Source organism: Rattus norvegicus, chromosome 1, assembly GCF_021556685.1.
Source record: "Rattus norvegicus strain SHRSP/BbbUtx chromosome 1, alternate assembly SHRSP_T2T, whole genome shotgun sequence".
In the NCBI taxonomy this organism is placed as follows: domain Eukaryota; kingdom Metazoa; phylum Chordata; class Mammalia; order Rodentia; family Muridae; genus Rattus; species Rattus norvegicus.
This window is the reverse complement of record NC_141534.1, coordinates 116,660,529-116,686,455: the sequence shown is the minus strand read 5'-3', so window position 1 is coordinate 116,686,455 and position 25,927 is coordinate 116,660,529. Positions and strand designations below refer to the sequence as shown.

The window sequence follows — 25,927 nt, the reverse complement described above, 5'->3', positions numbered from 1 at the left end:
ACATATAGGCAAGGGTATAGAATGCAAAGTATAGCAACAGTCTCATAGCATCTAAGGCAAGGCACTATTGACTTGTGTTTTCCTAAGCTCTGAAACTTTTACCTGCATAATCTTGCTTAATCCTTAAGAAAACTCTGAAAACCAATTTATATAATGACCAGTGAAAATAAACAAAAGTCTGCACTGCAAGTAGCTTACTTAAGCTCACAAATTCTAGTGATAGCATACCTCTGGATTCATGTCTGAAAGAAAGGCACCTGATTTCTCTTTGAACAACCAACAAGACTGGTTTAATTTGCTGTGCTCTTATCTTTATGCAGTACCATGTGATATTTGGATTTTTGAAAGTTGAATTTAATATCTCATTAGGTGCAGTTTGTATTGACAATGTTTGCTTAAATCAACACAGGTTTTATTTTTATTGCTTTTGTTCCTAATATGAATGTTTCATATTTCTGCTATGCTGTCCATCACTCATATGAGGCTTTTGGTAATAGTTTTGTGTGAAAAATTCTCCACGATTATAAAAAACACTATAAGAAGAATAGGCTTTACCTTTATCAACTCATAAGCAAGGAATCTTTAATAAGAAACATTGTGTTGGATTCCTTGAGGCTAGTAAGGTAAAGGGCTAAATAATTTCTATGGGAACATCTGGCTTCTGATTGCTTCACCTGTCTGATGTCTTCTTCTTTGACATCAGAGCCTGGGATAATTTATGCCTTGTGACTAACTGCTCTTTGATATGTTGTGTATATTAATGTATTTGAGGAATGTGTACATTAGTTCCTTTTAGTGTATAATTTCCTGACTGCTTTGTGAAATGGATTTTATGAGGATTGATTTTTATGTATCAACTTGGCTAAACCAATGTAAACAGTAATTGTCAGACCAGTACAGATGTTTCTGTGAAGGTCTGCTTTAGATGTAACTAAAATTTAAGTCAGTATGTTATGAGCAAAATGAATTATATTCTGTTATGGAGTGAGGTTCATGTAATCTGCAGAATGTGCTGGTTAGAAAGAATTAGGTTTTTGAAGCTCTGCTGTGGGCCTAGTAGAGTCTAGATATGTTATCATCTCTACATGGTTCTGGAGTCAGCCTGAGTTACATGCTGGGATTTGTCAAGCTTAAAACATATAAAACCAACTCCTGAAAACCTTAATCTCCTGATAGAGAGATGATAGGTAGATGATAGGTAGAAAATAGATGATACTCAAAAATGAAAGTGTCAGAAGATAGACAGGTACTAGAATATAAATAGACACACGATAGATAATAGTGATAGATGATATACAATTTAAAAATAGAGTCACAATTGATTTTGGTTTCCCTCTTGAGAATGACTCTTCAGGCAGTATTTGATCAGGCTTCAATCTAGTCTGTCTGTGTGATCCTTTGAATAAGGAGAAGTATTTATTTATTTATTTATCTATTTATTTATTTAACTTTTATTTCTTGGCTTCATATGATTAGACTCCTGAGGAAAACCCAATTCTCTCACTGTTCCAAAGCTTGAGATATTCTGTGGGACATACTGCTTTCTCTAAACATAAAACATACTGTTTTATTAAAGACGTCTCCAAATTATATAGCTCTAAATACTTATATTAATGCTTGATTTGGTTATCTTGACATAGATTTTTTAGTCATTAATGGCAATATGTAAGAGGTAAGGCCCTTAGATTAAGCTTAAGAAATTATATATAATTTCTACAGCTATTTTATGTAGCCAGACAAATAAAACATCAACAAAAAAAATCTTCCTTGTGTTTTATTAGTACCACGATTTTCCTAGTCCTTAAATATTCATTGCACTATTATAAATCGCAACACATAATTATTTTAAATACATTTATTACAGATAAACTTAGGTTGATGACTAATGCTCAAGAAGGTTTCTAAGGTAGATAATAAGATAAAAAAAAAACCAAAGGTCACAAAGAAGTTTCTATGGTTAGGATTGGAGATTGGTTCCCCTCAACTATATTCATTTCCATGTGTATTTAATTACAAGGTTTGCTATCAGCATGGGTATCATGAGCCTAGGCATGCCTGTGTTAGGATCGTCTTATCTTAGATTTCTTTCCTAAAGCTGTTTCTTTCAGCAGGTTAGCTTCAGCTAACAATGGTTTTTAACAATGCGATCTGAACTGTTTCCAGCTGAATCTATCTTTCCTTTAGAACATTTATCACCATGGGCCATGTCGTCACAGGCTCTTCAGGGCAGCAGAAAGCAAGGTTTACATGGCCTCCCACTCATCTGTCTCTGTATGCGGTACTTACCCTTTGTCTGCCATGATCTAAAGACTTGAAATGAAAACTAAAAAGCATGGATATGATTGTCCCTCTTCACGGCAGTGCCCCATCTCTACAGCTGCTATGATGAACTGAATATGAGGAACTGCAGCAGGAAGACACATTTTCATGGTATTAGACTAAACTCCACAATATATGCCATTAGTCACAAATAGTAAGCCCTGTTTCTCTTCATTTCAGATATGTTTCCAAACATCTGATTTTACTACCCTAGCTTTCTCGTAAGAAAAAGAAACCACTTATCTCTGTCTTGCTAGAAGTCAGGCTGTTTTCCCAAAAGAAAATTAACATATTATAACCAGACTATAGGATCAGCTGTTAATGCAGCTGTCCCTAGTTTAAATACTGAAAACCCAAGTCATTACTATCATTATTTTTGGGTCTTAGTACAACTTGATCAATCATGTCTTGCTGGGTAGCCCCTTTGGGAGGTCAAACTCCATTTTCAACGTCTGTTACATTATAGGATTTATAAGGAGTGAGTAAAAACGTACCCATCTGACTAAGAGTGTCTCTTCCCATTCCCATTCTTGCCTTTCTCAGGACTCTCCTCAAGTTGAAGCTATACCTCTTCAGCATATTTCCAAGGTGGATGAACAGTGTTGGCTAGGGTGGAGGCCTGGGACTGGGACTGCTTCAGTTACAGGACAAGTCCTTTCAGAACCTGCTGGGCAGATCCTTATCTGGGAATAGCAAGCTGAACCTTTAATCTCTCCACAGACTATCCTGAAAGGTGAAGATACAGTAATTCTCCTTCTCCTCTTCCTCTTCCTCTTCCTCCTCCTCCTCCTCCTCCTCCTCCTCCTCCTCCTCCTCCTCCTCCTCCTCTTCTTCTTCTTCTTCTTCTTCTTCTTCTTCTTCTTCTTCTTCTTCTTCTTCTTCTTCTTCTTCTTCTTCTCCTCCTCCTCCTCCTCCTCCTCCTCCTCCTCCTCTTCTTCTTCTTCTCCTTCTCTTCCTCCTCCTTGTCCTCCTCCTCATCCTTGTCCTCTTCCTCCTCTTCTTCCTCCTCCTCCTTGTCCTCTTCCTCCTCCTTCTCCTCCTCGTCCTCTTCCTCCTCATCCTCTTCCTCCTCCTCTTCCTCCTCCTCGTCCTCTTCCTCCTCCTCCTCTTCCTCTCCTTCTCCTTCTCCTCCTCCTTTTCCTCCTCCTCCTCCTCTTCCTCCTTCTTCTCCTTAATTTTTTTTACAGTCTAGTTATAATCCTCCTACTGATGGACCCTCCAATAGTTCTTCACCCCATTCCTTCTGCCCTGTCTGCAAGAGGATATTCCCCACCCACTTCCATCCCACTAGACCTCCCTCCTTCTGCAGCCATAAGTCTCTCAATAGTTAGGTGCTTCTTCTCTCTGTGAGATCAGTCCTCTGCTGTATATGTGTCAGGGACCTCTTATCAGATAGTATATGTTGTCAGTTGGTGATTCAGTATCTGAAAGATCTCGGAAGTCCAGACTCTTAGTTAAGACTGCTGCTCTTACTAAGGGGTTGCATTCCTTCTCAGTTTCTTTGAGCTGGAGCAAATAGGCTGCAAGGAGAGAGAGGGAAATCACCTGAAATCCTACCCATCTCAAGGTTGAGATATGCAGGGGTTGGGGAACTTCTCATTCTCACTTTCACTCTCACTCTCACTCTTGCTCCAAGGACAGCTCTTCTGATCACACACATATCCCCACAAAATTATCCATGATAATCATTTTTTCAGGTGTGAAGGGTCATCTCCGGAACATGGAACAATTATCTTTCTGGAAGAAGACCATTTAAGAATGGGGATGTTCTTAAATTTTAAGAAGTATTGCCAGTCCTTGTAAAACTGGAAAGGCACATGGAAAGGCATCCATTTAATTCTATTTCCCTCGTAGTATGGAATGATGTCTTCTAAAACTGTAATAACTGGAGATGTGTCAGATATTTCAACCCTAGGGAGAGAAACTGTTCATCATTTTATTTCTAAATGTGGCTGATCTGAGGGATGATATCATGTATTACATTGATGTCTAACATTCTAGTATAAGAGTTTTAAAATTGTCTACTTTTTATTCAGTGACACAGCATCTAATTCTACCTTTGAGACCCACTTTAGTGGAAAATTGTATTCCTTTCAACTAAATCCCCCTTGCTGATATTTGTGGAACCCAGCTAGCTCTTTGTTACTTGGAAGGAGGTAAGGCATTGGCTGGTAGAATGATAGAAATAGAGAGCTGAATCAGAGAAAGTGGGTATTTTAAGTCTAAAATCGAAGAGGAGGCAGGGTGGCTAAGGTCAGGGAGTCATTTTAAATCATAAAAATCTCAATTTTTTGAGCAAAAAGATAGTAACATTGTATAAAGTTCAAGGGATTCACTAGACACTAACAATAAATAAACATCTCCCAGGTTTCAGAGAACATTTTGAAAGAGGAGCCAATGCCACAGTGAAGTTCAAGAAAGAAAGTTAAGCAAACTCCTGGCAAAGGCTAAGAAACTTCAGGCTGACTGGTGCTTTTGGAGTAAATCTTCTATCAAAGCAGACTCTCTAAGAGCTGTGTGGAGTTCTTGCTAAGTTTGAGTGTACATTCTGTTTCCTTTTGCCTGAATATTTATGTTGCATGCACAGATACCTGTGAGACACAAGGATCATTGGCCTATGATAGCTCTAAACATATGACCTCCTGATTGTTCTTGAATCGCAACAGCCAAACCATCATTCTTTCCTAGTAACTGGCACAGGACTATGTATAGAACAGACTAGTGTATTATACACTGGTCTACACATTCACATCCTTTGGCAAGGCATGTGGAATCTAATTTTTATTTTTCTGGAATTGGCAGGTTATTATAACATGTAGTAGATGAAGCTGTTAATTGTGTTATCCTATCTGGAAACCTTGAGAGGTCCATTTTCTATTCTAGCACACAGATATGATGCCATGCATGTGGAAAGGAATGCCTCCAGAAAGGCAATGAATTTCTCTTCCTTATAAATTACTTAGTACGAGGTATTTTCTTACAGCAGTCCGAGGTGGCCGGGACACTGCTTCATACAACCAAATCAATAGCATATCCTGAGAGTCCAAAATGAACTTGAACTGGACCTTGCAAATGTCTTTCAAGAGTCAGAATGCAATAGCAATGAATAATTTATTTTATAATCTACACAGATATAAAGCAAAGGACGTTCTTTCCCTTAAGCTAACTCATCCCTTTTGTGAATGATATGGCATATCCAAATGCAGTTGTCATTTCTATAACACAATATGAAATAATCATCCATCATTCTTATTCCAGAACACTGTCCTAAATAAGATTTGGTTGGTCTTTCCAAGAAGTGTATAGAAACATTCTCAGAAATGAGTTATTATCTGTTTCTACACCATTTGTCAAGATCTCATGGGATCTGAAAACAAACATTAGCTGATGCTTCAATTGGGTTAGGAGCTCAAGCATCAGAGAGGAAGAGTGCCAGCTAATGTAAGCAGAACATTTACTCAAAGGTTATCATGCAGCTTTCAGAGTCTGGGAGAGACAGAGAACAAATCAGGGCTTAGTGCATCAGTAGAGCAATGCTCAAGGTTCTGGAACAGCCCCGTGATAGAATGACCTTCATCCCTGTTGACACCATGAATAGGCACTAGTGACATCAGGTCAGTGTGACTGGCTTTATAGTGAACATTATCCTTGTTCCTTTGGATTAGTATAGTTTCTGGTGCCATCAGAATCTAAGGAAAAGTTCAAAATATGCTCACATCTTTGATTCAATAATATAGTCCTCAAGATCTTTCATGAATTTATGTTAGAAGAGGGAAGTGTTTCATGCCAATTTCCCTTATGGTGAAAGTATGTTGAGATAGTAAATAAAATATGTGGAGGATTATGTTCTAAGAGATTATCTACCCATCATTCCTATTCAGAGGATAGTTGACTTCCCTAATAAAAGCAATATTGATGGTAACTCATGGAAGATGTCCACACACAAGTCATCTCCACATTTGCCTTCTGGGACCAAAGATACCATTTATGATAGTTGCTTGTGATAATTCTGGAAGTCTCAGTTCAACAAATGGGCATTGTGTGTTATGTGCTGATTTCATTGACTTCACCGAGATATTAAAGGAGCTGAGTGTATATATTACATAAATGTCATTCAATACTCAGCCTGCTTCCAGAAGATCTCTACCACAAGCTTCAGATACAAGTTATCAGCAATGGGGTTTGATATCATGAATAGGCTCTTATTTTAGAGTATCTGATATCTCTCTAATCCTGGTACTGCTTTACTAATGATATTCCTGAAGACCTCTGAAGGACGACATAGAACCCATGAGCCTAGCCAATGTAAGTGGCTGGCGAATGGAATCGTCAGCAGTCAGGAGGTTTATATGAGTGTGTGGGAGGTAGAGAAATTAGAGAAGCATCCACGTTTGTCATTAGAAAGACTTTCCAGGTATTTTCTGCATCTCTCCTGGCATACTTATAGTCTTTCTTTTATACTGACCATAAGTTCCATTTTGAACGAACCTTTAAAAAAGGCAATGCGGTGGGGTTCTTGGGGGGAAAATTGGAGGTGGGTTGGGGATGGATATGATCAAGCTACATTGAATTAATGTATGGAATTTTAAAATAATAAATAAAACACTATTAAAGATAATTACAGGACATAGTGAAAAAAGACAATGGTAGGTATTAACCCCAGCAGGCAGGAAAATGGGTGATAACTGTACTGAGAGGGGTTGTGTCTGTAAGTGTAGCACTAGAGAGGCAGCTCTGTGGGGACAGCCTGGGACAAAGTGTGAGACGCTATCTCTGCAACAAAATCAAAACAAAAGCAAGTAAACAAGGGACCACAAACTTTTATTTCCTTTCCTTTTAACATCTAATTACTACTTATTTATTTAAAGTAAGAATGCCAGTTTTTATTTCCCACTAACTTTTGCACTGAGCAATATTACTTTTAACTGTTTCAACTTATAACTTTTATTTTTTAATAAATAAGAGACTTAGACGTTAATTTTAAATAAGAAAAATAAAGATGCACAAAAAGAATCACTGAAGGGGTTGGGGATTTAGCTCAGTGGTAGAGCGCTTGCCTAGGAAGCACAAGGCCCTGGGTTCGGTCCCCAGCTCCGGAAAAAAAAAAAGAATCACTGAAACTATACAAGATGTATTAGGAGCTTATACCTATATACATTGTGTCTGTATATACAGTGTCTTATAGCTTTTATATGTACATACAAAACATTTAGATGTGTGTCATATGTATTTTTATAGGACAGAATTATACCACTTCAACTTAATTCTTATATTTTTGGTTGTGAGCCCAGCCTTTAATGGCTGAGCCATCATTCTTTCCTTCCTTACTTACTTTTTAATAGAAGTGTATTTATGAGGCTCCCGGTTAGTGGATCACTGCAGAAGCAAGCCCTGGTTGACTACTCTTTCCATTTCCTTCTCTGTAACTATTTCTATATCAACAGTTGGCTACTACAGTAATATCAAGCAAAGAAGAATAAAGCCGATATGGTAGGTTGGCCTGATCTTCCTGCTTTCTGAATGGAAATAATTTCACCATCCAAAACAAAGACCATGTTCTTTGGGATCACTGATATCATAGGCCTTCAGAGGCGTCTGATGGCACACTATCACAGGCTATGCATGCAGACTCCAGCAGCAGGAAGTGGGAATGTGCATATCCTTTAATCACGTGAATGCTCACCCTTATCCAATGTCCGTCAGAAAGCTTCAAGTTCAAAAAAGCATCTTAGGAGTTTTAACCTAGCAACAGTGGTTAAACAGCCAAATGAAACCCCATCATTTCTTTTTGAAGCATTCCTTTTCAGTAATATATATATATATATATATATATATATATATATATATATATATATCTCACCCCGATGTACTATATACTATCTGCACCAATAGCCATGTGGAGACTTAAAGTTCATTTTAGTGGTATTGAGAGGTTGAGGCTTTGGAGATAATTAGGAAATGTAATTAGGTGAAACTATAAATGTTGTTATCCTAACAGGAAATCTTGAGGGAGTCCTCCATTTTTTTATGCTACAACGGAGCACATAGAATAAGTCACATGTAGGTTTATGTTACTGTTCATTTCATTCTCTCTAGCTCCCCATCTTCTGCTCCCTAATATACCACCACATTATCACTTTCTTAGGTCTGGAAATTAGGAAACAGACACACACACACACACACACACACACACACACACACACACACACGAATAATCAAGTAGTGCACTTGACAGTTCTCAGAAATCAGACTCGTTTATCATTGGAACCCAATCTGTGGCCAAATATTATAGGGAAAAAAACCTGAAACAACTTTTCAAAGTTTGGCACGTGTCTTTGATACCTCTTAGTAAGAAACTATTAGAAGACTCTACTAACCAGACTTCTCAATGCTCTGGCAAGCTGCAAATTCAAAGAAGTTAGGGCTTCTCTTAGTCTATTTTCTCTTCTCTCCAAGATCTATACCATGGTCAAAGAGTGCATATTCAACATGGAGATTAGAGGATAATGGATGTTTGTGAGTTAATCAATGTGTACATTTTAAAATCTCAAGGTTTCTACTATTTGAAGATTTCTCTTGCTGTGTTTGTAACCTGAAAATATCCAAGAAGTCTTTCCCATGATCCCTCATACTGTGTTATAATCAGCATCAGCTCTTTTTTTTCTTCTTCTAATTTTAAATCTGAAATGCCAGCAATCATGGCAAATGCAACATTGGTTTATTAACAGACTTAACTCAGAGAGGAAAGTGAACATTATTGCATTAAAATGTCATGCAGATTTTAAAACTATTCAAATGGAGGAAAATAGTAATTTTAGATCAAGGAAATTCATTTGGTATTTGTTCTATATATGGTACAGGGAAAACCTAGAGGATAAAGGTTGATGATTTGAGTTTTGTTAATTACCTTCCAGACAGTAAAAAAAAAAAAATGGCTAAATCATCACTACTCAAAGATAATTATCTCAATTCTCAGTTTTTACTTTTATTTTGTATTTTAGGTGGCTTTTAGTTTTTGTAGGTTTCAATATAAAGATTTTTGATCCATAGGACACTGTAGCCTAAAAATGACTGACTGAGAATATTCAGAGCATCACACACTTTGGGCACTAGCCTGTCTTGCTGTGGTACATCTGCACCTGGCACTATTCTTGGTCACTGGGTGGTTGTTCTGACCTGGAATTCCTAAGGACGCCTGCTGCCTGGGACAGACACCTGAATGTATGACAGTGGCAGGCTCCCAAATCATAGGACTCTGTAAGTACACAATTCAGAGAAGTCCGATGAAGTAAGTAACCAGAGGATAGCCTGGAATGTCTGAAAGTCAGTGTGTCAATCAAGCAATATAGCTGTCACCAGTCAGGTTCTGTGTCACAGAGCTGCCTGGGGCCACCACTGCTAGATGACTAAACACTTTAGAATTATGCAGAATTGAGAAGTACTTTTAGTTCCTCGATCTTTGGCTTAAATCAAAGTTCAGGGGAAATTGGAGAAATATGCATCTGATGGACAGACTTCTGAGGTAACTGAGTATGAGTGGTCCCAGCATCAGGTCTGAATGCTACAGAGGGCTGTTGTTTCGCGTGCTGAAGCATTACTAGGGGTGTTTCAGTCTCGGTGTTAATTCACTTATTCCTCACAACAGTCTTACCAGAAGAATTAAGTGTTATTATGACTCATCTCAGATTCTACAACATTAATTAGAGAAGTTAAGTATGGAGGTAGAAAGATGGCTCAGCCATTCACTTTTTCTTTTTCTTTTTCTTTTTTTTTTTTTTTTTTTTTTGGAGCTGGGGACGGAACCCAGGGCCTTCAGGGCCTTGAGCTTGCTAGGCAAGCGCTCTACCACTGAGCTAAATCCCCAACCCCCGATGGCTCAGCCATCAAAGCCTCTGGCTCACACCTGAAAGGACAAGAGAAGCTAAGTAATTGTTCAACACAGTGTAGCAAAATGGCAATTTCGATTAGTTTTCTCTGATCCCCTAACCATTGTACTTCCCTGGTAAAGCATGATTATACTTTTCCCTTTCTTCATGTCTTTTTCTTCTTTTTTTTTTAAAATTGGACAGTTTATGTATTTACATTTCAAATGTTATCCCCTTTCCCTGTTCCCCCCTCCCCCTCCCTTTGCTTCTATGATGATGCTTCTCCTCCCACCCACCCACTCCCACATCAACACCCTGGCATTTTCCTACACTGGGGAAAGAGCCTTCACAGGATCAAGGGCTTATCTTAAATTAGAGTCCTTTAAGGCCTACATTGCATTTGGAAGCAACATCTTCCAAACTTTTGCCTAGTATTGCCACAAGGGGGCAGCCTTAGAACTCTGAGGAAAGATCAAAAAATTGTCCGTTGGACTAAATTCAGGCAATCACCTTCCCTTCAGCCCCAGAAATGCCAAAGCTTTCTGCCAGAGCCACCAAAGATACCATTACCCGAGATTGCCTTTAGAATGTGAACACCACTGCTCACCTGATACACTGCATCAAAACTCAGCTGTTGATCCAGAGATCGGCCTTATATCCTCATGAAACACAAATTTTAGAACAAATGCATTATATTTTTTTGTTTTCTTACACCAAATACCCATTTTATTAGGCTTAAGAACATTATTATTTCATTTTTTAAAGTTTCTCCATGCTGTGAGGGCCACAGCCCCGACACCGATTATTGTTTTCTGCTGAGAAGCCTGTCCTGTTCGTGAAGAACAAAGTCCATTGTGAGTTTGCACAAAGAATACAAAAGCGAACATCAAAGTGCACTGTATTTATTAGAGACAAAGTATGTCTGTAAAGGTGGTTGGAGTGATTGATTAATAATGGAAAGTGTGTGTTGTGCTGTGAGGAGTGATCAAGCATCCTTAATTGCTTTAGAGCTGCTATGAGAGACATTTTAAAGTGATGCTTATCATCATGGCAGTGGCTAAGCTAAGAGGAACAGGGAAGTGAGCAGTTGTAAAACCCTCATCTTCAACAGGCAGAATGATGAGAAGAGACCTTGTTGTGCAATTCTGTAGTGCTCAGCAGAAGGGAAAACGCCAACAACCCTTTGTGTTCTGTAATTGAGAAATTCTTTTAGAGTCTGGCAGAAGGTCAATGACTCTTTGAATTTAACAGAAAATTTATTCCTAGACTATTATAATTTGCTGTTACCAAAGGTACTTGCAACGAAATTTTAAAATATCTGAAAACTGGGAAGTATTTATCTGCTGCTAAGTTCTGCTTCCTGAACATAGATCTTCTTCTGTCATTAAGAAGGAATATTTCCCACCACGAGGAGCGACAGGTGGATCCTGTCTTACTATTCTCTCTTACCTGTTTTATTTTAAGAATTCTGCTGCTCAGAGGGGACTGCAAGGTGAGCAAAGATAATGAAAGCTTCGAGTAGGGATGAACTCAGCTGCTGAGCAGTGGGCTGAAGTCAATAATGTCTTGTGCCATAAACAAGAGCACAACAGTAATATAATCTCTGAGCGGTGAGACTTTGTCTTCTTAGAGAACAGAGGTGGTGGCCTAAGCCTGTGGCTCCCACTCTAACCACTGCAACTGCTTGTTAGGGTAGGAACTTGCAAGCTGAGTCCTGTTGGATAAGAGCCCTGAGACAAGATTGATAGCTGTTGAGAAAGAGATTAATAGGATGGATAGAACACTGTTTTATTGCAGATGTACATATCAACAAAAAAATCACAAGAACCCAGGGAACAGCTGCAGAGAAATCATGCACATTAGCTTACAGACATCCGGGATTTGGTGATGCCCTATAGAAACGGAGTGCAATTCCCTGATCCCATGGGAAGATGGCCTTAATTTAGTATGCACAAGTGATATTGTCAGTACACCACAAACAAGTCAACCTCAGTTCCCAGAGAACATTTCTCTTCCTGCATGTGAGGCCAGTGACATCAGCCTACACTTTACTCTCATACCAGGGATTGTTGCATGGGAAGAAATATTATTGGTCTGCCATTTCTAAATTTCTTTTTCTATAAAACTGAGGGAAGTTTGCCATAGTACTCTCTCTGCACATATACATACATATGTGAGTACATAAGTTATTTATGTATGGATTAAGTAGAACATATTCAAAGCACCTAACACAAAGCTAGAAACATAGATTAAAACAATGTAATTATTATTCAATCTATAGTAAATGTACTTAAAACCCAATTTACCACAGCTGTGAATATCACTGACAATTCATTGATTCATTCATTAATTCATTGATTCATTAACTAATTCACTCACTCATTCATTAGTTTGACACAAAGGAGATAGAAAAGCAAGCATACTCACCATGTTCCTCTCTCTCCTTCAGTCCTTCTTGGAAATCACTTTGTTCTAACCATAAATAAAATTGATATAAATCTGGACACCAACATTGGGCCACAGCACAGTGGAGACAGAATTAAGATTATGGACAGAGCACAACTGGGAATCCACACACATAACTACATTCACACCCTACTCATACCCAGGGAGGATGCAGAATTGCCTCCTAGGATGGTGGAATATTCTCCCAACAGAAGGACAGATTCAGTGAAGAACTGCTGTGTTTAGACTCTAGATACAGATAGTCAATACCATACAACACAAACCAAGGCAATAGTGAGCCAACTTGGTCTAGCAAAACTAAAACAAGCTGGGGTCCTTCTGTCCTGGACAATCATGTCTGAGATACTTCTTTTACCTTTGCCCTCACTTTCTTCAAGTCTTCCAGATACAACAATTGTGTTGATCCCACTTTATGCTTTACTTGTTATAATTCTCACAATCTCCATTGTGAGTCAGGAACACATTTAGCTGACATTAAGCATATTTTCCTCATTTTTCTTTTCTATTTATTCTTCTCTCTTATTTTACATTTTGACTGCAGTTTCCCTTCTCTCCCCTCACCCTAGTCTATCCACACCAGCTGTCCTTCCTGACGAACACTCTGTATCTCTTTTTGATGCAGAGAAGGCATTCCAGACACATCAACCAAATATGTCATGCTAAACTACAATAAGACCAAGCACATATTTTCACAAGGCTGGAAAGTGGCAACCCAGTAGGAGGAAGAGTGCACAAAGACAAAAGAGTTAGAGACAGCCTCCATTCCCACTGTTAGGAATTCCACAAGAACACAGAACTATACAACTATATAACACACCAAGTCAGCCATGAAACATCAGAACTGATATGTCTACAGGATATGATGGGATTGGAACCTAGCATAATCTTCATCAGAGAGAACAGAGAGACTTCATCTGGTAACTGATGAGAGCAGAAACAGGAGTCCCACAGCCAAATATTAAGCAGAACTTGGGGAGTCCTGGACATTAGGGGGAGGAAGGACTAGCTCAGCCAGGTGGACTAAGCATACCACAAGAACATGACCCATAGAGTCAACTGGCAAGGACTCAAATGCGGTCACAGAGATCAAGGAACCTGCATGGATCTTACCTTGGTCCTCTACATATATAACGGTTATGTATCCCATGTGTTATTAATCAGTTTTTCCAGTTCACGTGTAAGTACATTCCTTTAATGCAGAGACTTCTTTTTCCCTTAATTGTTGCTATCCCTTGTATGCGACTTGAATGTGGAGATCCTGTGGTGATATGGAAGGGAGACAATGCTTAAAAGAGTAAAAGCAAGCAGGAACTCCTGAGGTCACCAGGGGCTACAGTCAGAAGAGATGGCTAGAGTTAGTTGCTAGAAGTCAACTGCTACCCTCAACCACTCTCTGGTTTCTTGTATCTCATGAGATTTCTTTTTCCTACATGTTTACCTACTATGTGATCAGTCAGCATTTAAATTTCAATAGAGACAAAAAAATAGAAATTCCAAGTCTTGAAACTTCAGCCTTCAAACTTGTGTGCAAATTACCCTCTTTATTGTGCAGTTAGGTTGTTTTAGGCGTTTGTTTATCGTAATGAGAACAGCAATAATTCCAGACCAATATAACTATTGTATCCTAATGCAAGTGAGTTAGACTGAGCCTCCATGTTCCCAAAGACTGCACTCGAAGATCCTTTATATAAAAACCAGTCAGTATTTTATCAAATTTTGTTTTTATGTGTATGTATGTATATGTACATGTGGGTATATACTTGTGAGTGCAGATGTTCACAGAGGCCAACAACACGGGATCCCCTGAAGAGTTACTAGAAACTGTAAGAAGCCTGTGGTGGGTGCTAGAAACCTAGGGGCTCATGAACTTCTAAGAGCTGAGCTTTCCTCCAAGCCCCTAAGCAATCCTAAATGAAAATATTGCTAACATTAATATTTATGCTTTGTGTTGTAATTTTATCAAGTCACTCAGCAGGGAGCTTAAAATGCAAAGTCCCATGCATAACTCAGTAAACAATGAGCATGCCATTTCTAAGGTGGAATTTAGGGACCCATGCTTTTAACCAAAGCTCTAGGAGATTTCTAGAATCAAATGTGACCAACAACAGAGGATGCAGAAATTGTGTCCCAGAACACCCCTACAGTGTTTTATTGGGCTGTTAAGAGCCATGTGGGTGTTTCTCGGGAAGAGCAAATATATAAAGACATTTATTATCTCCCTGCTCTTAGTCTACCTTAAATGTCAGAAGGAATTGTAGCGAAGGTAAAGTTCTGTGGCTGGAGAGTTGAGTCTTAGGCTTCAGACTGTTTAAAATTTAATGTGTAGGGCCAGTTATTGATTATTTTTGGCATTGATGGGCAATGTAAAATATCCTAGCACACCATCATTTTACACACACACACACACACACACACACACACACACACACACACACACACATTTTGCTTCTTTAAAAAAAAGAGCCAAATCATATCACATAGGCCTATAAAAGAAGATAAAACAAAGAAAAGCAGGCAAAGATTAGAGCTCAGTTCAGGTGGGCAGTGTGATGACTTCTCACTGAGCCTGGAGCCATAGTCCATGTGGACAGGTCTTTGATCTGTCCTGGTACTCAGGGTCTGACTTAATGTTTGACAGAGGTGTATGCACAGGAGAGCACCTCAAAGAACTCTCCAATTTATTAGCTGGATATTCAGCACAACATCTTAAGACAGGGTTGCCACAGTGTAAAAGGGTTTAACACACTGTCTATTAGGCTACCCTTTAGGTAGGAAAAGTCACTGTGTGCTTTTTCTACTGTCATCCTCATTTGTTTCTCTTCCACCCAAAAATTAAAGACAGTGCTGATCCCTCTGTCATTATTATGTTGTTCCACTTGTCACTGGACACAGACCCAAGCATTCTGGGCTAATATGCAGAGTAAAAGGCAAGATTGTATCTGTTTGTGTGGAAAAGTATGAACAACAATATGAAGAGAGATACAGGAAGAGACAGGAGAGGGAGATAAAGCCCACTCTTTGTAGGACAGATTGGGTGCCTACTTCCCTGTACCCTGTAGTGAAATTTGCAATGGTTCCCCTATTTCCTACCAAACCCATGCTCACATATCTGCCCACATCCAATGTTTATTTATAGCACTTATTCTTATACCAGAGATGAAGGTTTTTTCTCCTCACCATCTCTTTACTTGCAAAACTTATATGGCTAAAAATAAAATATTTACTGAAATAACCTATTTTAAAATAATTCTGTAGTATATTCATAATTTTGATATTTATTAAAATGGAGGTTAATTTGCATAGTGATGAGATGGATACACTTGTTTTTACATGAAGATTTAAACCTTGAACAAATATTAAAAACTGTATGAATCTTCAATGTATTTTTTATTTCTTACATGAAATATTTTATTGTAAAAACTCTAACATGTCATAGAGAAATGTGTTAATCATTAGTATATCTTGTGAACATTTGAAAATATTTCCATTTCCATTTGAAATCTAGTCCTATAATCATAGTAATGAGGAGGAAGAGATATAATGATTTATATTGGCCAACTTTGACTACAGGAGCCTGTGTCTATAAAAACAAAACAATAAGCACAAAATTAAAATTAAATTGATTTTTAAAATTTCAAAAAATATCTGTGTATTCCAATATAGAATTTCTAAGAATATTTCTTTTTTGTATAAAAAATGTATGGGAAATTAAAGGAATAGTATAACTTATCATGCTAAATTAGTTCTCCAAATAAAATACAGAGTTTGACAGTGTAATGCTCATAAAATAGTACACATGTTATAAATTGTGATTAATGTTTATTCAAATGCCATTATAGTTAATGGAAATTTCAATGTTATTTACATACTGGTCACTAAGTAGTTTTAAACTCCCAAACGTGATATAGCATGATCTTTCTGCAGAGTCTGAATTTACTTATTTACACAACTCAAGTTTGCATCACAACTCTGTGACATCATTTCAGGTGATATCTGGGCAGAGATACAGGCCAGGAGTGATTGTCAAACAAACAACAAAAGTAAGGACCACAATTCAGGTGCCCAGACTATATGTATGTGATAAGAAGGCATGGAAGTCAGTCTGTAAATCCATCTCTGAAAAGCAGTGTCAGGAACTCTTTGGGGGAATCTGACTAACTAGGTTAGTAAAGTCAGCATGCTTTATGTTCATCTGAGAGATATTCCCTCAGTGATAAGATAATGAACAAAGATGACCCTGATGTTGACTGGGTCTCCAAACATCCAAACCTGCTCAGTGGACCAGTCGTCATGAAAACATGCAAATGCATGCATGCACAATACACATACCTAATTATGAAAAAGAAAAAAAATAGCTTTCCATAAAAATTAATATTACCAGTATCATCAAAATTGCATGGCGATGTAATATTTTTATAATAATATACTAATAATTAGAAAAATAAGCAAGAAACAGAGAAATAATTTCAAATTTAACATTAAAATTGCCAAACTTTTAGGATATGGGTGTGGTTTAAAATGATAAATAAAATAACAGATTAAGATGCCTGCAGCTAACCATCAGATTAGAAGGAGTTAGAGAAAGGACTGAAGGCGCTGAAGGGGTTTCTAACCCCAGAGGAAGAACAACAATAGTAATTAAACAGACCCTCAAGGGCTCTCAGGGACTAAACCACCAACCAAAGATTACACATGGAAGGACCCATGACTCCAGCTTCATATGTAGCAGAGGATGGCATTGTCTGGCCTCAATAGAAGAAACCATTTGTTTTGCGGAGGCTCATTTTCCCAGTGTAGAGGAATGCCAGGGTGTTGAGATGCGAGTGGGAGGGTGAGAGGGGGATCATCCTCACAGAAGCAGGAGGATATAGGATGGGAGAGAGAGGAACCTGGAAAGGGGATAACATTTGAAATGTAAATACATAAACTATCCAATAAAAAATGAAAAAATAAACAAACTTGTCCCTAGAAAATTTCAATCTTTTCTATGTTTTTGGAGTTTATCTATTTTCTTTTGGAATAATTTTACTGCAAATGCTGCCTCACAAAAATGTATGGATGAAGTGGCAGAAGTGTGTTTAGGAACATTTCTTATATTGCTGAAAATGCTTATCTAATTCCAAGCCAATTTTCATTTAATGGTGGGGGTGTGTGTGTGTGTGTGTGTGTGTGTGTGTGTGTGTGTGTGTGTTCATTTAAGGTTTAAGTCAGGAACTCAAACAGAAATTCTCAAAAATCAAACATTCTGTAACAATATAGTCTAAAGATAACTACCATGACTTATACATTGAAGAATGCTGGTAGAATATTATTAGTAAGTAATATTATGTAATTAAGCCATTTAGTATTTCTAGAAGAGCAGAACATTTCATCTGTACAATATGAGCTAAGGTATTTCAGGAAGCATGTGTTGGTACTGCTTGTGTGATGGCATGCACAGTGTGAAATAAATCTATGGAGTGCTCAGAACCAAGGCTGCAGGAAGGTTGTGCATACAGCATGGGTGAGCACTGCCAGAAATGCCACACTTTGTATAGTTGGTTTTCAACCAAGTGCTGCTGGTTGTACATTCAGAAACCGTCGTTGTTGTCAGGAACATTACCACTCTGACACACAGCTAGCAATCCTGGTATCAAGCCGTGAGCTACAGTCAAGAAACAGTTATCTAAACAATGATCCTCCTCTGACTGGATTCCTTCTATCCTTGGAAGTCTTCTGACCCATTCTCTGAAGGACACAGAGGCCATCTTGTTAGTGCACGAGAAAAACAAAAACAAAGCAAAAACAAAACAACCACCACAAAAATACAACAAAAAGTTACTTGTTAAAATTTCACTATTTCACTTACATCCCTCAAATTCAGTTATAAAGGATGTTTACTCTTGTTGAATTATACAAATATAAGATATTAATATTCATAATTGGCTATTAGCACAAACTGGCCAAGAACAAAGAGGCCAATGGCAAAGAAGAAAAGTTTTCTAGTTTTCTAGTCAGGTTCTTCATCAATTGCCTTTCCAATCATATCTGAACTTCCTTTCTATGTGATGTCCCTTGCAACAGTCACATTAAGAAAATTTTTCTGTAGGCTTATACCTCTATAACAGACTAAAAATAGTTTTCAAACAAACAAGTGAGGAATATTTGTAGCTCAACTTTTTTTTCTCTAAAGATGTAAACAGTCTATTTTTTTTTCATTTATGAATGTGGGCTTTTGCCCGGATATATGTCTACTTGTGATGGTTTGTATGTGCTAGGCCCAAGGAATGGCACTATTAAAAGGTGTTGACCAGTTGGAGTAGGTATGGCCTTGCTGGAGTAGGTGTGTCACTGTGGGTGTGGGCTTTAAGACCGTCCTTCTAGCTGCCTGGAAGCTAGTATTCTGCTAGAAACCTTTAGATGAAGATGCAGAACTCTCAGCTCCTCCTGCACCATGCCTGCCTAGATACTGTCGATCCTTGAGGATAATGGACTGAGCCTCTGAACCTGTAAGTCAGCCCAATTAAATTTGTTTACAGCATTAAAACCCTAACTATGACAGAAGTTGGTACCAGGGACTGGGGTATTGTGATAGGCCTGACCATCCTTTTGTTTGGAAGAATGTGGATTTGGGGACTTTGGATTTGAAAAGCTGTGGAATGCTTTAAGTGGGGCTTAATGAGCTATCCTAGTAGGAATATAAAAGACTTTGTTACTGAGATTACAGAGAGTGATTTGAATTGTACATACCAGATCCAAGGGGTTTTAGTGAAGAATTTCCTCCATATGTGGACTAGAGACTGTTTTGTGGTATTTCAGTGAAGAATGTGGATGCTTTTTGCCCTTTTCTGAAGAGTCTAGCTGAGCTTAAGGTAAAGAGATTTATATTAATTACATTAACAAAGGAAATTTCAAAAAATCCCAGCAGAGATTTTTTTCTCTGGTAAGGTCGGTTGAAGAACATTTTGAACAAGCATAGCAAGCTTAGAAAGGAAAAATATAAATATATGGTTCAAGTATTAAAGGGGGTTCAAGTATTCCAGGAAGTGAAATGGAGCTGAACCACTGTTCAAGGATATTAAATTGAATTAAGGGAAAAGTGACTTTGGGGCAAGTTCCTACCCAGCTAAATTTAGGTTCAGTCATGGTAGTACAAGCCTTTAATCCCAGGAGGCAAAGACAAGCAGATCCCTGAGTTCAAGGCCAGCCTAGAACAAAGCAATTTCTAGGTGAAGAAAAACTTAAATCCAGGCTTGGTGGACCACACCTTTAATCCCAGTGTTTAGGAGAGAGGTGTGCAGATCTCTGGGTCTCTGAGTTCAAAGTCAGTCTGCAGAACAAGTTCTAGAACAGCCAAGCTTAGGCACTGAAGGAGTTGGAAAACAGAAAGCTGATAATATAATAGCACAAGAGGCAGCTTTGGCCTCATAGCTCTGGCTTTAGGGACCAGAGTAAAAGGGACTACAAGGACAATTGATGCTGGTTAGCTGGAGCTAAGAAATTAGTGGTGATTTAAAAAAGACGGATTAACAATATCAACCAACCAGACCCCCCAAAGCTTCCAGGGACTAAACCACCAACCAAAGAGTGGCTCCAACTGGATATGTAGCAGAGGATGGCCTTATCTGGCATCACTGGCAAGGGACCCTTGGTCACGTGAAAGCTTGATGATCCAGGATGGGGAACTGCTAGGGCATGGAAGCAGGATTGGGTGGGCAGGTGGGGGAACATCCTTATAGAGGCAGGGGAAGGGGGAGAGGACTATATATCTTATACACACCATCAGTGGTTCATGCTACTAAGAATGGCCAAGAGCTGTACAAAAATTAGATAGCTAGATGGTTCATATTCTCTGACCTGCATCTAATGGCAGTGTTACATAAAGATATCACATTATTATTTCTTTCATGCCCATCATAAATTACTTATTATTATTCATATCTTGGCCATTCTGATCTCTGGTTTCAAGCCAGAATAATTAAACTTAAATTTCCGCTTCAACATTTAAGACCTGTAAAAACTTTACAAAATTTCTTGCTTTCCTTCTAATTCAGATTCCATCTATAAGACAATGATAACGAGATTATGTAGAGATTATCATAAGGATGATATGAGTTCACTTTTATGAAATTCATATTGACTGCTACATGGTGAGCAATATAGGTATTTATTTAGAGAAGGCTCAGCAGCTGAAAATGATTGTGCATGCCTCACGATATGGTTGCAAAGATGATGCGAGTGAATGCCCCAATTATTCAAGTGATTAACTTGTAGGAAGTACACCAAAATCTAACTAGAGATATAATCTTAAAATTAGAAAAAGATACACACCGTAGGATCTAAGCCCATAGTCTTTTAGCATTTCTGTTGTGTACCTTAAGCTTACACTGCGATTTTACTTTGAGAGCCAATGATACTTCATTCTACCATCTTTGAACATCTTATAAAATGTGCATTTCCTTTCATATTTGCCTCCATTTCTTTTAAACGACATATTTATTTTTACTTATGCTCTGTGTGCTTGTGTTTGTATGAATGAATGTCACCTGTGTGCCATGGTCACAAAGTCCTGAAGAAAGCATCAGATTCATTGGAGTCAGGGTTATTGGCCACTGTGAGCCGCCTGACTCTGGAAGACCAGCAAGAGTTCTTAACTGCTCTGTATTTCCTTCTATCAATACTTTTGTTTCCCCTTCTGAGAAGGACTGAAGCATCCACACTTTGGTCATCCTCCTTCTTGAGCTTTATGTGATTCGTTAATTGTTATCTTGGGTATTCTGAGCTTTTGGACTAATATCCACTTATCGGTGAGTGCATGCCATGTGTATTCTTTTGTGACTGGGTTATTTCACTCAGGATGATATTTTCCAGTTCCATCCATTTGTCTAAGAATTTCATGAAGTCATTATTTTTGATAGCTGAGTAATATTCCATTGTGTCAATGTACCACATTTTCTGTATCTATTCCACTGTTGAGGGACATCGGGTTATTTCCAGCTTCTGGCTATTACAAATAAGGCTGCTATGAACATAGTGGAGCATGTGTCCTTGTAATATTTTGGAGCATCTTTTGGGTATATGCACAGAAGTGGTATAGTTGGGTCCTCAGGTAGTGCAATGTCCAATTTTCTGAGGAACCTCTAGACTAATTTCCAGAATGGTTGTACCAGTCTGCAGTCCCACCAACAATGGAGGAGTGTTCCTCTTTCTCCACATCCTCACCAGCATCTGTTGTCATCTGAGTTTTTGATCTTAGCCATTCTGACTGGTGTGAGGTGGAATCTCAGGGTGGTTTTGATTTGCATTTCCCTGATAACTAGTATGTTAAACTTTTCTTTAGGTGCTTCTTGGCCATTTGATATTCCTTAGTTGCAAATTCTTTGTTCAGCTCTGTACCCAATTTTTAATAGGGTTATTTGATTTTCTGGAGTCTAACTTTTTGAGTTCTTTGTGTAGATTGCATATTAGCCCTCTATCAGATGTAGGATTGGGAAATATTTTTTCCAATGTGTTGGTTTGGAGCAGAGACTGAAAGAAAGGCCATCCAGAGACTGCCACACATGAAGATCCAGTCCATATACATAAAGGCACCAAACCCAGACTATACTGCTGATGCCAAGAAGTGAATGCTGACAGGAGCCTGATATAGCTGTCTCTCTCCTGAGAGGCTCTACCAGAGCGTGACAAATACAGACATGAATGCTCAGAGCCAACCATTGAACTGAGAACTGGGTCCCCATTGGAGGAGTTAAAGAAAGGATTGAAGAAGCTGAGGGGTTTGAAACCCCATAAGAACAACAATACAAATCGACTAGAGCCCCCAGGGACTAAACTACCATCCAAAGAGAACACATGGACACCCATGGCTCCAGCTGTATATGTAACAGAAGATGGCCTTGTTGGGCACCAATGGGAGGAGAAGCCCGAGGTCCTGCCAAGACTCGATTCCCCAGTATAGGCAGGAAAGGGTGAGTGAGTAGGTGGGGTAACACCTTCATAGAAGCAGGGAGGGGAGATGGGATAGGAGGTTTATGGAGAGGAAACCAGGAAAGGGGATAACATTTGAAATGTAAATAAAGAGTTCTTAACTGCTGAGCCACATCTCTAGCTTTACATAAAACTTTATTTATGAACTGTTTCTCAGTTTGAGCATGTTTGACATGTTCAGATCCCTGCAAAGGCTTGGATATGCAAAAGATGTGTGTATGTGGCATAGGAAACTGAGTTGTTTATTCAGAAACCATATGTCCCCAAGGAGAAAAATGCTCAGCACAGTGATGCCCCCTCACAAAGTATAAGTGGAAAATGGTACTTAATAGTGGAAGAAATATTTAAATAATATGCATATATATGCCAACCATATTCCCCTGTTGTAAAAGCAAATTAAGACCTAAATGAGAACAAATACATTTATTTACTTTGATATTCACTTTGTTCTACTATAAATGAAGAGAAATTAGTTATGTTTTAGCACAAATGAAAACAGCAATCTGTCCCCTTAAAGTTTCTAAAATGTTTCACTTAATTTAAAAGTAATGCTCATAATTTATAACAATACACTTGAGGTCGGAAATAGTCAACAAATTTAGCTAAAATACAATTTAAGAGTTATTATTTACGGTTCATTTGATATAGACAAAAGAAATGGATCTTCTTTGAAGTAAGCTTAGTCATGAAGATGCACTATTTCACTAGCTGTTGTTACAGGTACAGCTAATCAGTTCATGCTGAACTATTAGTGAGGTTGTTCATCTAGAAATGTGTAGCTATAAATATGCTCTTATACTTAAAAATTTGGGAATTTTACAGAGTAATAAGTTTGCTGCCACTTACTGTCCCGTGTACAAAGGTATGTTGTGAAAAATGATGAATTCTAATTCTTTTTAAAGTATGTTTAGAGATGCTGAAGTAAAGACAAAAGATGCGTTTTTTATAAATAAGTGTTCAGTGGAATCTACTCGGGACCCTGTGAAAAATTCCTTTGAGAGTGCTTTAAAGCATTTAAGACATCACTGAATTTACTCTTCCTGTGATTCCTGATTTAATAATCTTAGATACAATTTACTCAGTGAAATCTGACATATTGCACTTGCAATAAATTTTTATTTATCATGTATTTATTTTCAGATGAGTATTTCGTATCTCCACAAAATATCTTTTAAGAAAAAAAAATATGGCAGTATCAGAGCACCTAGAAGAAGCGCCTAAAACATCACTAATTCTCTGCATACTTCCCGATACTTTTCCCTAGTAGCAACAGTTTTTCTCAATATTTTGATACCTTTTCATTATATCTTTCTTCTTATATTTTTGGTTGTGAGCCTAGCCTTTAACGGCTGAGTCATCTCTCCAGCCCTATATCTTTCTTCTTTTTGTTAATATTTTGCTTCTTGAAAATATGCAGGTCCTGGGGAGATGTCTTAGCAGTGAAAAGCATGATTGCTTTTTGCAGAAGACCTGAGTTCAGTTTTCTTCGTTACGACAATAATGTTTATTAAAATAATTGTTTTAAAGTTTGAACTCTTTCTCACTTCTATCCTGTTTAAATAATGCAACAAGTACTATATAGAGACACTAGAAAGTGGTACCAAGAAAACCTACATGGTAGCATAGCAGAAGACACAGAATTCTCTAAGGTCTTGGAATCTTTAAAATGGTACCTTAGGCAATCTTAAAAATAAATATTTAGATTTTCTTTTTTGATCTCTTTCCTTTTGGTTCAAGGTAAATGAACCAAATAATAGCCAGGACTCTGGCTACTGCCACTGTTTCAAGAGGTAGAGGATGTGCTTTCTGCTGGTTGGAACTTGTCAGCTGCCTTAATAAGATTGCCAGAGCTCATTTCATCTGCCTTTGGTGATGGTCGGAACTCTAGGTTGCAGAAAGTGAGGCTCCTTGCTCACTACTTGAGATCCCTGGACCGGATAGCCGGATAGTTCTTAGGTAGTGGGAGGGGGGCTGGAGACAGGACAGTAAACACCTGGTGTTTCACGTTCACACTGGTCACAACAGTGAATCCAGCTACGCTCGTCTCAGAAAGATTCTCTTCTGTTCCCTCAGCAGTGCTGACACTCAGGAGATGGTGCACGATATCTCTACCAGGAGTGACAGGTACTAACTTGAGCTGATTATCTCTGCATGAGACGTGCCCAGAGATAAACATGAGTGTAGGATGGTGGGTGCCCCAACTTTGTAGATTTTCACATCAGAAAATTTGACATTGAAAGCATGGGGATAGAAACAGCCTCAGAATCCATAGAAATATTCACGGACACATTCATCCCTACATTCCCACTGGAAGTCCTTGGAACATTCTACCACACCCCTTGATTTTGGGAACAATGCAGTTTGAACAAATGGGGCAGGTCCCTTTTCAATTCATTGTACAGTCGCTCTTGATCCAGAACCATAACCACGTCTGCCTCAAAGGCTGAAGCGGCGTGCACCAGGGCCTGGTAACCATAGCCCTTTGCACAGCCACAGATGTTGATGAAACAGCCACTCACAGAAGCTATTCTATTCACTTCACACTTTTGATTGAACACATCTGCTAAATGAGATGTAAAATATAAAGCTTGATGTTGGTGTCAGGCATGGTAGAGCCAAAACGATACAAAAGAGGTGCCTGGATGGAGAAACCTTCTTCCACATCTGCTGGAAGCTCAATGTACAGGGACACCATGGTACCGGGGATGAACACAGAGTCCTGGCCTACATCCAACACCATGTGAGACATCGGCCCAAATGCATTGCCTAATTGAGTAGCAGTCGACACTGTGGACTTGCCCACATCAGTAAGACTCACTACCACCACTCGGGGACCTCTCTCTTCTTCCTTTTCTGCCTGCCTCTGCCTCTGCTCCAAGACTATGAGTGTTGAGGTAAAGCAACATAGGGGTGTCCTTAGAGACATAAGTCACCTCTGTTTTCTTCTTAGGACCCACATTAAGAAGCTCACAACTGCTTGCTCCAAGGGATCTGATGCCCTCTTCCAGACACATTGGACCCTACACTCGAGGACAGGTAACAATGACACATTCATACACATAATTAAAACTTAAATAATTTAAAATAAAAAATTATCTATAGGTATGTATATTATGTAACATATGCTAAAGAAATAAAATATGGTGCAGAATATATATTTACTTATATATCTGGTTAATATATATATATTATTGTAAAACAGAAAATATGCATATATACATTGTATAGACACATGAAACAGAAGTTTCCTTGAAGTAGAACCTTGTAGATAAGCATATAATTTTGAGATGATCACTCCTTAAGTAATTTTA

General features: G+C 38.4%; 1 pseudogene; it reads right to left on the bottom strand.

The window, feature by feature from the left end:
- Positions 1 to 24,531: 24,531 nt before the first annotated feature.
- On the bottom strand, positions 24,532 to 25,630 carry Clp1-ps1 (cleavage factor polyribonucleotide kinase subunit 1, pseudogene 1; annotated as a pseudogene).
- Between the last annotated feature and the right edge of the window lie 297 nt (positions 25,631 to 25,927).